The 12,075-nt window shown below is 41.0% G+C and overlaps 1 protein-coding gene and 1 pseudogene across 12 annotated transcripts in view; one reads left to right on the forward strand and one right to left on the reverse strand.

Annotated features, from left to right (window-relative positions):
• The window catches only part of SPIDR (scaffold protein involved in DNA repair), a 486,770-nt gene that overhangs the window by 255,235 nt on the left and 219,460 nt on the right, over positions 1 to 12,075 (forward strand). The window lies entirely within an intron of this gene.
• LOC103891316 (NSFL1 cofactor p47-like) lies at positions 393 to 2,235 on the reverse strand (annotated as a pseudogene).

A 12,075-nucleotide genomic window follows, 5' to 3' on the forward strand; every position in this document is an offset into this window, starting at 1 on the left:
AATCATGTGTGCACACACAAATGCTGACAGAGTTACAGTGGGTAAGCTGAAATGTGTAATTGTCTGAGTACAGTTCTTTTGGAAATTAGCATAGCAATATGTAGCAAATGTCAAAAGAAATTGTATACTTAATCTAGATGTCCATGCCTGCAAGTTTATTCCAAGGAAATTATTTAGCATAAAAAAATTATGCGCATAAAGCATTTTTTTTTGCAATAGAACTCTTCTCTCCCTCCCAAAAATTATTTTACAGTTTCAGAGTTTCATAAAGTATGAAAGATCATAATATATTAAATAGAATGGGGAAATATTCAGTAGAGTATTTGCAAAAAAAACCAAAATGTTGTGTGTAATGTAGTTGCACATATAGTTAACAAATATACTTGTTGAATTGTTGATAGAGTCTAGGAAGTTACAAATGAAAAATTGTATAAGAATTATGTGTGTGTTTGGAATTTTTTGCAATAATTACAATCTTCAGTTTCTATGTCTATATAATATTTCTTTTTATTGAAAATACATCCACTACTCGTTTTTGGTTGTTTTTATTTTTTTCATTAAAGTCCATTGATCGTCACAAAAACCCAGGAAATACAACTAAGGAGAAAACAAATGTTCAACCAAGACCTAAGAACCCAGAGCTGTGGAGGAGATGTCACACTGGACTACTGGTGTGCACAAGGGGGCAGGAGGGATGATCCCCATGGGGCATGGCCACTGGCTGTGGGAAACACAGGAGAGAAGCCAGGCAGCTGCTTGGGCAGTTAGGTTCACCACTGCATGATGGCAGCATTGAGCAGGTTGGCTTTCTTCAGGGTCCAGCTCTCGTCAGCCAGCTCTTTGTTTGTAGTCATGAGCTGGTGGCAGCCATGGCTGGCCGGGCATCCACGATGAAGGGTTGGATGTTGCTGATCCTGTGACTGTGGTTAAATTTCTGCACCAGCCCCCCACCATCTGCAAGCTGAATTTGGATGTTTGTGGTAGTCTCTGATTCGATGATTAAGATGGAAGAGCTGGCTTTGGCTTCATTTTCTGCCAGTTGGACTGGAGAGATGGTACTCAACACCTAGGGGGCAGTGCTGCTCGGTTTCTGACCCTCGCCAGTGAAGGCTTTGAAGGCTTTGAAGGCTTATTTGGACTTCATGAAGTCCTCGTCCTGATGGTCCTCCATATCCAAGTTTGCCTGTCCACTGTGAGCTAGCCTCCACAGCTCTGCTGGCGCACCTCCCTTCTGTGGATAGACTCCAGAAACTGGGCATCGGATGGGTCTCAGTAGCTTCTGAGTTCTCCATTATCCAGGCTGAATCCACTCTTGCAGAGTTTCAGTACTACATGAACATCTTGGCTGGAATGCTGTCTCTTTTCTCCTGCCACATAAGCAGACTCTTCCTCTGATGCTGCCCCAAGGCCATAGCCACTTCCTGCAAATGGTCTTGGTGTACTGGTCTCTCCAGGTCTGTTGGTCACTCGCTCCACAGCTACAGCTCCAGGCTCTTTGGCACCTTTAAAGAGATCATCCACCAGCTCATTGGGACTTTTCTTTCTGGGAGGGCCAACAATCTGCTGTCCACTTCTCTCTGAGGCCCCAGCATAAAACCTCTAGCCTTCCTCCTCTTCCTCATCCTCATCTTGGTCATGAGTGAGGTCTCTAAAGGATGTCACTCTATTATCACTAGGGGCTGTGCCTCTGGACACTGAACTGGGGGTTGCCTGTTAAATGGTTATGATGTCTTCTTCCCCTCTGTCCTCATAAAAGCTCACTAGCGCAATCTGCAAGTCCCAGGTAGCTGACTCGAGGAAGAAGCAGGCCCGGTCCTCCTCGGTGCCGGTCACTGCCACAAACTTTCTCAGCGCCTCCTGTTGCTCCGCTGCCGTCTTCATCCCATGCGCCTCCCCACATCCACTACTTTCTTATCGTTTCTAAAGCATCCTTGAATGGGACTTTTGTCTTTCTCCTGAGAGGGAGCTTAGCGACTGGGTTGTTGAGGATGGTTTACTAGAGGGGGATGTGCTAGCTGAAACCCAAACTCTTGTTTTGTTCGTCTCACCCTGTCTACACACTGTTGCCTATGGTGATTGGTCTGCTGAGGATTGTTGTTAATCAATTTTTACTTGTTTTTCTCCTCCCCCAAATCCAAAAATGTTTTGAAGATAAACAGTAAATATGGCTTATAAAGCCAGCTCTGTTCCCTCTCTCTCTCTCTCTGTTTTGGGAGGAAGACATTGTGCATTTTTAAAGCATAACATGAAGGAGGTTTTAGTATAATATGATTTAGTGCAGGCCTCAGCTGCTATCTCTCCCAGTGGTTTTGCTGGAGGCTGGAGCTTCCCGACAGCCCTGACCACGGAGAGGTGGAATGTGGCACTGACGTCACGGCCGCTCCTGGGAATGTTTTGCATTCCTCTTCCTGGCAGTGGTCAGGTGGCTTCCAGCAAGAATGAAGGACAGCAGCTTCCAAAGAAGAAAAAAAGAGAGGAGGAAAAGGACAGTTTATAATCAAAGTATTGCGGGGGAGGCACTTTTATTCTGAGCCAAAATTGAAATTAGAACCAGATGTCTTGCATTCCGATGCTGCACGAATGTTAAATAAATTTATTAATGACTGTAATAACTAAGCTATTTGGCTTTTTACTGAACTTAAGTCTTGAAACTCTGTAAGAATTATGGAAAAATGACTTCTTATAGTTGACATTTTAACTATGAAAGCAGCTTTCTGAGTGTAAAAGCAAGGATCCTGATGAAATAACCCTCTAGTTAATCTACAGGCTGTTTTAAGGTCTGTTAATATTCTGAAAGGTCACTTCTGAAACATAAAATCTCTGTAATCTATTAACATAGTTTGTGCTGTTCAAACAAATTTAAGCCAATCATTGAGAGAGGTAAACTCTATTTTAGCATCTGCTGCAGAATGTCTTTTCTCAAAATATTTACACTTCCAATGTTATTTCTGTACATTACTGCTCAAACCAGATATTCAAAACAAAACAGATTCTTAACAAACAGGTTTTGCCCAAGTCTTACAACTCTGCAATAATATGTGTAATAGAAAAATAGACAGTAATTGAAAAGTTTGTGTTTTTCTTGTCTTCCAGCCGCTAAAGTACCTCTGTTCAAAATCACTATACTGGTTTAGCTAATTACAATCTATACGTCTGTATTTTAAAATAAAATATTATACTTTTTAAAAAAACAACTGATGTCTTTCAGTAGATTTGCACTCATTTTGATATAACAGCAGTTACATTAACAACAGTTCTCCAGTTTAGGTGAAATCTGTTTGAATACTTCCTGTTATACATTGAAATGGAAAGTTGGCTTCCTCTTGTAGGTCATGTTGCTGGTGAGGAATTTCCAGAAATGTGGAGAAGTGCTGACTCATACAGTGGACTGATCCAGCAACAGTAGGACTTGAGGGGGTTTTTTGAGCTGTTGGCTGAGGCAAGCAAAATATGTGGCTGTAATGTTTATTTTATTTTTAGATATAAGGGTGAGGGTGGAGGAGAGACTGTTACTTGGCATGGGATCTATGTTAATAGCTTTAAAATGGCTGCAAGTTCTAGGGTTAGATGTGTGTCTAAATGTGTGTTTTCCTATAGTTTATTATTAGAATTTGGAAAACAGGTTGTTTTTGCTATAGTCACCCTACTGTTGTTCTCTCTGCCTCTTGCCCACAGGTGAACCATGTGCCTTCTTGGGCTGTGGTTGGTGACTCACCATGGGTTCTATAATGTGAAAGTCACATAGTACTTGCATTCAGGAGAGTGCTGCAGAAAAAGGTCCATGGCATTGCATCTTTTGTATCTGATCAAAAGTCCCTGAATCTAGTAATAACAACTTAAGTATTAGCTGACAGGAGTACAGAGAAAAACTAGCATTCGTTGCCTTTAATATGCCTGCTTATGTCCTGTATATTTTACATTCGTTAAATTGTCTGACTCTGAAGTTACTGATTGAGTTTTTTTTTCATTCATTCGGTATAGAAATGACTGCTAGATTGGGTTTGGTACAGGGATTTCTAAAACAAAAACTCACCACCTAAACTCATCCCTGGTCTCATAAAGTTAATATATCCCAAATGCACTTATCTATCAATTCTACAAACATGCACTCACTGCTCTGTGTTGGTGCTGATGACATGGAGAAGAGGAAAATGTGCTCCTTGTTACCCGTTTGAGGGGAGGGAGGCACTGGGAGCCCACTGCAGGGGATGTGTCTACAGAAATATGTATAGTGTTACTTTTCAGTTACTATGGTAGAAATCTAAGGAAACAGTGAGGCATAAAAGAGGGGTATACTCAAATCTGTGCTAAAGTCTGTGGAAGTGGTTTTTTGGATGTGATTCTGAGGCTGTCAGAGTTACTGATTGAAAGTAATTTGAATAGGCAATGTTAGGAGAGACATAAAAAATAGAAATCAGAATATGATGAGGGAGATAAGGGAAATATAAGTATGTAGGTGACTGATATTAAGATATCTGAAAAGGAAAAACAAATAAACAATATACTACAAATTATATTTGTATGTGCTTTGAGGCCAACACCCAAAACAGCACACATGGTTTCACAAGCACCTCTGACTGCTTTCAAAGGCTGTAAAAGGCTATGCTTTTCAAAGACATTCTGCCCTTATGTTTCTGAGGTTTATATTTTTCATCATTCCTGAAGAATTTGAATGGCTATTTGTTAATTATAAGGATTCACAAAATCATAGAAATTATTTTAAACACGATTTCCTGTTTTCTTTAAAGTTCAACAAAAGGAAGAGCACATGTCCTCCTTTTGAACAGAGGTCCCAGGGCAGGGTAGGGGATGGAAGTGGGAGGCTGGGCCACACTGTGCTGTGGAGGCTTAACTTCCACATCTGACCCCCACTAGCCTTCAACTGATTCTAGTGTGCTTTCTGACAATAGCCCATTACTTAAATTTCCTGTCTGCCAGTTTCTTCTGCTAAAAGATCTTCTGCTAAAGAAACCAGTGACCTATTTTGGTGCTTATGAGGAATTACTTACAGAATTAAGCTCATAGTTCAAAATATGAGGGATTGTTCTCTACTTTTTAAGTGTGTGTTCTCCAAACACTTAGCAAAGAAGAACCTTGTCAACATCTGCCTAATAATTCTGTCTGAGAATCAACTGAATACTGTTATGTGGTTGTCCTTAGCTTTGATGTCCTCTGGTATAGAAAAGACTGAAAATGATGAAGGTGGGGTATAATTAAGGCCTGCCACTGTCCCCAAGGATCCTTGGGAAGTGTCCCAATCCCCTTGGGAGGCTAATCTACAAATCTTAGGACCAGAATAGTGACATATATGGCTCTATAAGAGCACTTACAGGACTTTATTATATTTTGGCTCTCATTCCCAATACTGTATGAAATTCTAGGTCTAAATTGTCTGAACTATTTTTCTATGCAGATCTCATAAGCGTATAGATATTTAATCCATTTGTTGACTGAATAAATGAAATTGCTCTTCCTTGAGGCAGAAATACATTTCCTCTGTAAGCTTTTGTGTGTATACACATACAGTCCATGAAATGCCTTTTTTTCCTTTTTGAGACGGAGTCTCGCTCTGTCACCCAGGCTGGAGTGCAGTGGTGCGATCTCAGCTCACTGCAACCTCCACTCCCGGGTTCAAGCGATTCTCCTGCCTCAGTCTCCTGAGTAGCTGGGACTACAGGCACTCACCACCACGCCAGGCTAATTTTTTGTGTTTTTAGTAGACACAGGGTTTCACCGTAATAGCCAGGATGGTCTCGATCTCCTGACCTCGTGATCTGCCTGCCTCGGTCTCCCAAAGTGCTGGGATTACAGGCGTGAGCCACTGCGCCCGGCCAATGTCTGATTTTTAAGAGACAAAGTCTGCCTTTGCTGCCCAGGCTGGTCTTGAATGTCTGGGCTCAAGTAGTTAGTTCTTTGGCTCGGCCTCCCAAAGTGCTGGGATTGCAGGCATGAACCATCATACCCAGCCTCATGAAATGCTTTTAAAAAAAATTGTGGTAAAATATGCATAACATAAAAATTACCATTTTAACCATTTTTAGATGTATTTTCAGTGGTATTAACTACAATCATAATGTGGTGCAACCAACACCACTCTTCATTTCCAGAACTTTTTCATCATCCCCAACATGAACTCTGGTGCCTGCTAAACACTAACTCCTTCTTCTCCCCACAAGTCCCTAGTAACCTCTATTCTACTTTCTGCCTGTATGAAGTTGCCTATTCTAGATAACTCTTAAGTGGAATCATACAATATTTGTTATTTTGTGTCTGGCTTATTTTACTTAGCATAATGTTTTCAAAGTTCATCCACGTTATGTGTCAGAATTTCCTTCCTTTTTTAAGGCTGAATAACATTCTATTGTATGTATGTGCCACATTTTTTTTATCCATTCATCTGTTTGTCCTGTGAAATATTTGGTTTGTTTTCACTTCCTGACTACTGTGTCAATAATGCTTCTGTGTACATAAGTGTACAAGTATCTGTTTAGTTTCTGCTCTGAATTTTTTTTCGGCTATAGATCTAGGAGTGGAATTGCTGGATTTTATGATTTGACTTCTTAAGGAACTACCATATTGTTTTCCACAGAGGTTGCATCATTTTATATTCCTACCAGCAATGCACGGGAGTTTCAGTTTCTCCACATTCTCACCAACGCTTGTTATTTTCTTTTTTTGATAATTGCCATTCTAATGGGTGTGAAGTGGTATTTAATTGTGGTTTTGATTTGCATTTCCCTAATGACTTGTCACCCAGGCTGGAGTACAGTGGCACGATCTCGGCTCACTGCAACCTCTGCCTCCCAGGTTCAAGCAATTCTCCTGCCTCAGCCTCCCAAGTAGCTGGGATTATAGGAACCTGCCACCACGCCCAGCTAATTTTTTGTATTTTTAATAGTGACAGATTTTCCCCAAGTTGGCCAGGCTAGTCTTGAACTTATGACCTCAAGTGATCAACCCATCTCGGCCTCCCAAAGTTCTAGGATGACAGGTGTGAGCCACCGTGCCTGGCAGATACACCTTTAAATTCTGAAATACCCCCACTTAAAAAAAAATTATTACTATTACTTGCAAAATAAAAGTCTGCTACTAAGATAACAGAGTTCCTCATCAATCCTTTACACTCTAATACCAGCCCTACCCGTGCCCACAGACACTGGGTACTTGATATGAGGTGCATATCCGTGACCACAGATGTCCCTGGGGCTGCTGATCCCTGAGGGCTCAGAAAAGAGTGGGCTTCTCCCTCATTAGCTAGTCTGTCTACACAATATTCTGCGGATATATTTGTATCAAATTCATTAGGTATCCAAAATGATTATGTTCATCTATCCTGATTGTAGTTTTCTCAGAAAAAAACATACTTTTAACCTAAAGCTATTAATAATATGTAGGCACTAAATAATTTGAAAAGAAATTTGTGAAATTATTCACAGTGAGAACATCTTGTAATCATGAAATCAATGAAAAATTTGCTAATTTTTGTGGTTTCATTATTTGTATTTAACGCCTTAATCCATCTGAAATTTATTTTGATGTATCGTTTGAGGGTAGAGATTAATTTTAATTACTTTTCAAACAATTTTATCAGCACTACTTTCTGAATAATTTTCCCTCACTGATTTTAAATGCTTCTCCTATCGTATATTATATTCCTATACATCATAAGAGTTCTTGCCTCTATATTCTATTTCATTGTGTTATAGGTTTTCTTTTTCATTCTAATCTCTTTCGTTAAGCTAATATACATTCTGTAGTTGGAGTTTTTACTTTAAATTCTAAGGTTGTTAATACTTTTAAAAAATATTTAAAGTAAATGTAGGCTATTCAGTGAGTGAGTATTCACAGATATTCTCCATGTGAAAAAGTGCATTGGTGGCAATTCATAGATACATTGGTCTGGCACAGCAGTCAGGCACTTTGTTAGTTCCACTTTCACCTCATGCTAGACATGGAGGCATCCTAAAAGTTCAGGTGTGTGCTTGTGTTGTGCTTATTATTATATTCAGGAACTTATTAATAGAAATTAAATTATAGAACCTGCTGCTCCATTTAATTGGCTACAACATTCTTGCAATAGTAACTATTTTGCCTTGGGCTTCACCTAATTATCTCTGTTAGAAGTGTACAAATGTTTACAGCATTTCCTTTTTTGAATATTTGAAACAAATATTTTTATTTGATTTATGATGCTTTTCTCTTTATTTGACCAAGAAATGTTATGATGGTCCCATTATGTGTCTAGACGCTGTGCTGAAGGCATTGGGAAGCAGGAGCACACTCACACCACAGCCTCACATCTAGTGACAGCCACTCGCTAGAACTGGGGTGATAGGGCATGTTGTTATATCACTGAAGTCTTCTGCTACTTTTTTTTTTTTTTGAGATGGAGCCTCGCTCTGTCGCCCAGGCTGGAATGCAGTGGCGCAATCTCGGCTCACTGCAAGCTCCGCCTCCAGAGTTCACGCCATTCTCCTGTCTCAGCCTCCCGAGTAGCTGGAACTACAGGCGCCTGCCACCACGCCTGGCTAATTTTTGTATTTTTAGTAAAGACAGGATTTCACCGTGTTAGCCAGGATGGTCTCAGTCTACTGACCTTGTGATCCTCCTGTCTTGGCCTCCCAAAGTGCTGGGATTACAGGCGTGAGCCACCGTGCCCGGCCTCAAGTCTTATGCTACTATTAAAGTCTTACGTTAGCAAAATGAAGAAATGTGAATAATTGGTGAAACCTTTGAAAGCCAAGCTCTAAGATTCCTGTAAAGAACTATAGGTTGGAAATAATTTAATAATGCCAAGTACATATGATCAAGAAAATGATAGAGTGGACAGTTCTCTGACCTGGCTATGTGTGGTGGTGGTGGTGGTGGTGGTGGTGTTGTTGTTTTGGAGACAGAGTTTCGCTCTTGTTGCCCAGGCTGGAATGCAGTGACGCAATCTCAGCTCGCTGTAACCTCTGCCTCCTGGGTTCAAGCAATTCTCCTGCATCAGCCTCCTGAGTAGCTGGGATTACAGGCACACACCACCATGCCCGGCTAATTTTTGTCTTTTTAGTAGAGGCGGGGTTTCATCATGTTAGCCGGGTTGGTCTCAAACTCCTGACCTCAGGTGACACACCTACCTTGGTCTGCCAAAATGCAGGGATTACAGAAGTGAGCCACTGTGCCTGGCCACTATGTGTTCTTTTAAGCCCCATAACAAAGTTTTTTAAAAGATGCTATGGTCAAGCGCAGTGGCTCACGCCTATAATCCCAACACTTTTGGAAATCCAAAGTAAAGAGGGAAGATCACTTGAGACCAGGAGTTCAGAACTAGTCTGGGCAGTATGACAAGACCCCGTCTGTAGTAAAAAAAAAAAATTTAAATTAGCCACGCATGGTGGCACAGGCCTGCAGTCCCGACTACTTGGGAAGCTGAGGTGGCAGGATTGTTTTAGTCCAGGAGATCAAGGCTGCACTGAGCTGTGATGGCACCACTGCACTCTAGCCTAAGTAACAGAGCAAGACCCTGCCTCAACAAACAAAAAAGATACTTTGATTATATGTGATAGCAAGTTTCCAAAAAAAATAAAAAGATTAATTTATAAATACATATGCTTGATTGGAGACATGATCTTTAAAAATTTTTAAACAAGGTATATGATCAAAGACAACTGAATTAGTCAATGAGCATAGAGTGTGACAGATTTTAAAATTCTACCTCTCGTCATTATATTAAGCCCTTATACCAATTGGTATAGCATAAATTCATCCTGAATCCTATGGGAGGAAAAGGGGTTAGCTACCAATAATCTTATAGCCTGAACTTGACTATAGATAATATAGTTGTATTTGAATATGGAGTATCTGTTATTTGATTCCCACTTAGTTATCTTTAGTCTTCCTGAAAACTTATAAACGGGAATTTTAGGGACACGCCTCTTGTAACACGGAGAGGCAAATATTTTATAAGCTCTGTACACATTCCTGTATTGATCAGCTGGCTCATTAAATGATCCCCCAGCTTGTTAATGATCAGTTGGACGTGTGTAAGCCCCATAGATGGCAGGGACCTGTTCCATTCATCTTTTTTGTTCCTTTTGAAACTGGTATATGTTGAGTGTCTGATACGAATTGAACAAAAGTTGAATTGTTTAATTTTATGCTCGTATCAAGCAAGTTCCCAGAAGTCTGGCTAAAGAGTAGTTTGTTCATTTCAAAATCTAGCCTTGAGAATCTTTGTACCATGAATATTTTTCTCTCTCAGCCCCAGAGCCAACTCCCACCCATTTCAGTCTAATCTTTGGCAGCACAAGACCGTGTGCTGGAAGTGGCATGAAAATTCTTAACTTACTCCTTTCAAAAAAGAAGCTAACTGTATTTAATGCTTTGTGTAGGCTATTTCTTTTCATCCTTAACACAAATGGAAGGGAGGTATTACTGTAAATTTGCAGATGGGGAAACTGAAGTCATCAAGGTTAAATAACTTGCTGAATTCCCACCACCAGTGGATCACAGAGCTGTGTGACACTGGGCATGACTTCCCAAAAGAACCCCATCTTGCCATCCTATGATCTGTAGATGAAAGTAGGGTTTACTGATGGCCCTGAGAAAGTCTTAACGAACTGGATGAGGCTCAAACACTTTTCCAGGGATATGGCTCCAGAACTGTGACCTTCCCTTTGTGGGTCCAGCATGATCTCGTCCTGCTGCTCCATATGGCGTCAGTGTAAGTATAGACATGGCCTTGCTCTGAAGAAAAGTAAAAAGGCTTCACTTCTTTAGAGGAAAATGCATGTGTACCATTTTGAGAATGAATGTTGGATCCAAGACGTCTGACAATAGAGAGGCTCCGAAGAACGGGGTGATACATCACAAAGAATGGACGGGATCCATGTATGCCTCTGAACCATTCCTTGTTTCTAGGGGGCTGTTCCAAGGCAAAGTTGAGGTCAACCTCATTCAGTTTTACCAGAGATTTAATTGGACATGCTTTGGCTAATCAACTAGTAATAACCATGTTTCACATTTCTTCCTTTCCTTACTGCTTTCTCCTTAAGAGCAAATAATTAATACCAGAAATTTCTGTCTTGGGTATTATGGGACATGTGTGGCTATAAATGAAGAAATAACAGAACCTACATGGAAGATACCAGAAACAATACCCAGTCGTTTTGTTGTGATTTTTTTTTTCTTTTTTTTTGAGACTGAGTCTCACTCTGTCAGCGCGATCTCGGCTCACTGTAACCTCCACCTCCCAGGTCCCCATTCAAGCGATTCTCCTGCCTTAGCCTCCAGAGTAGCTGGGATTACAGGCACGCACCACCATGCCCAGCTAATTTTTGTGTTTTTAGTAGAGATGGGGTTTCACCATGTTGGCCAGGCTGGTCTTGAACTCCTGACCTCGTGATCTGCCAACCTCAGCCTCCCAAAGTGCTGGGATCACAGGTGTGAGCCACTGCGCCTGGCCACTCTTTATTTTTTTATTTTCCTCTACTCAAGACAGCTTAGAAGAGAGATCCATTTTGCATTTGGAATTCTTCCAGTTAGTTTTGAAATCTAATCAACAAGATTGGGGAGTATTTTGTGTTAATGAAATATGTTCCTAGTTCTTAGAAATATATGAATGAGGCCAGGTACGATGGCTTATACCTATAATCCCAGCACTTGGGGAGGCGGAGGCGGGCGGATCGCTTGAGGTCAGGAGTTTGAGACCAGCCTGGCCAACATGGTGAAACCTCGTCTCTACTAAAAACACAAAAATTAGCCATGCGTGGTGGTGAGTGCCTGTAATCCCAGCTACTGGGGAGGCTGAGGCAGGAGAATCGCTTGAACCTGAGAGACAGAGATTGCAGTGAGCTGAGATCGTGCCACTGTACTGCAGCCTGGCAGCTTGGGCGACAAGAGCGAGAGTCTGTCTCGAAAAAAAAAAAAAGAAAAAAAGAAACATGAATGAGCAGGAGAAAAAGAACTGTGATACTGAAGGGGTCAGCCTCTCCTCCTGTGCTCCACTCTTCCCAATGGAGCATGTGCTTTGACTCTGGGGTTTCTGCAGCATCCGCAATAAATATGTAACTGTATTTTGTATTTACCCACATG

The sequence above is a fragment of the Pongo abelii genome, chromosome 7, assembly GCF_028885655.2.
Source record: "Pongo abelii isolate AG06213 chromosome 7, NHGRI_mPonAbe1-v2.0_pri, whole genome shotgun sequence".
Classification (NCBI taxonomy): Eukaryota; Metazoa; Chordata; class Mammalia; order Primates; family Hominidae; genus Pongo; species Pongo abelii.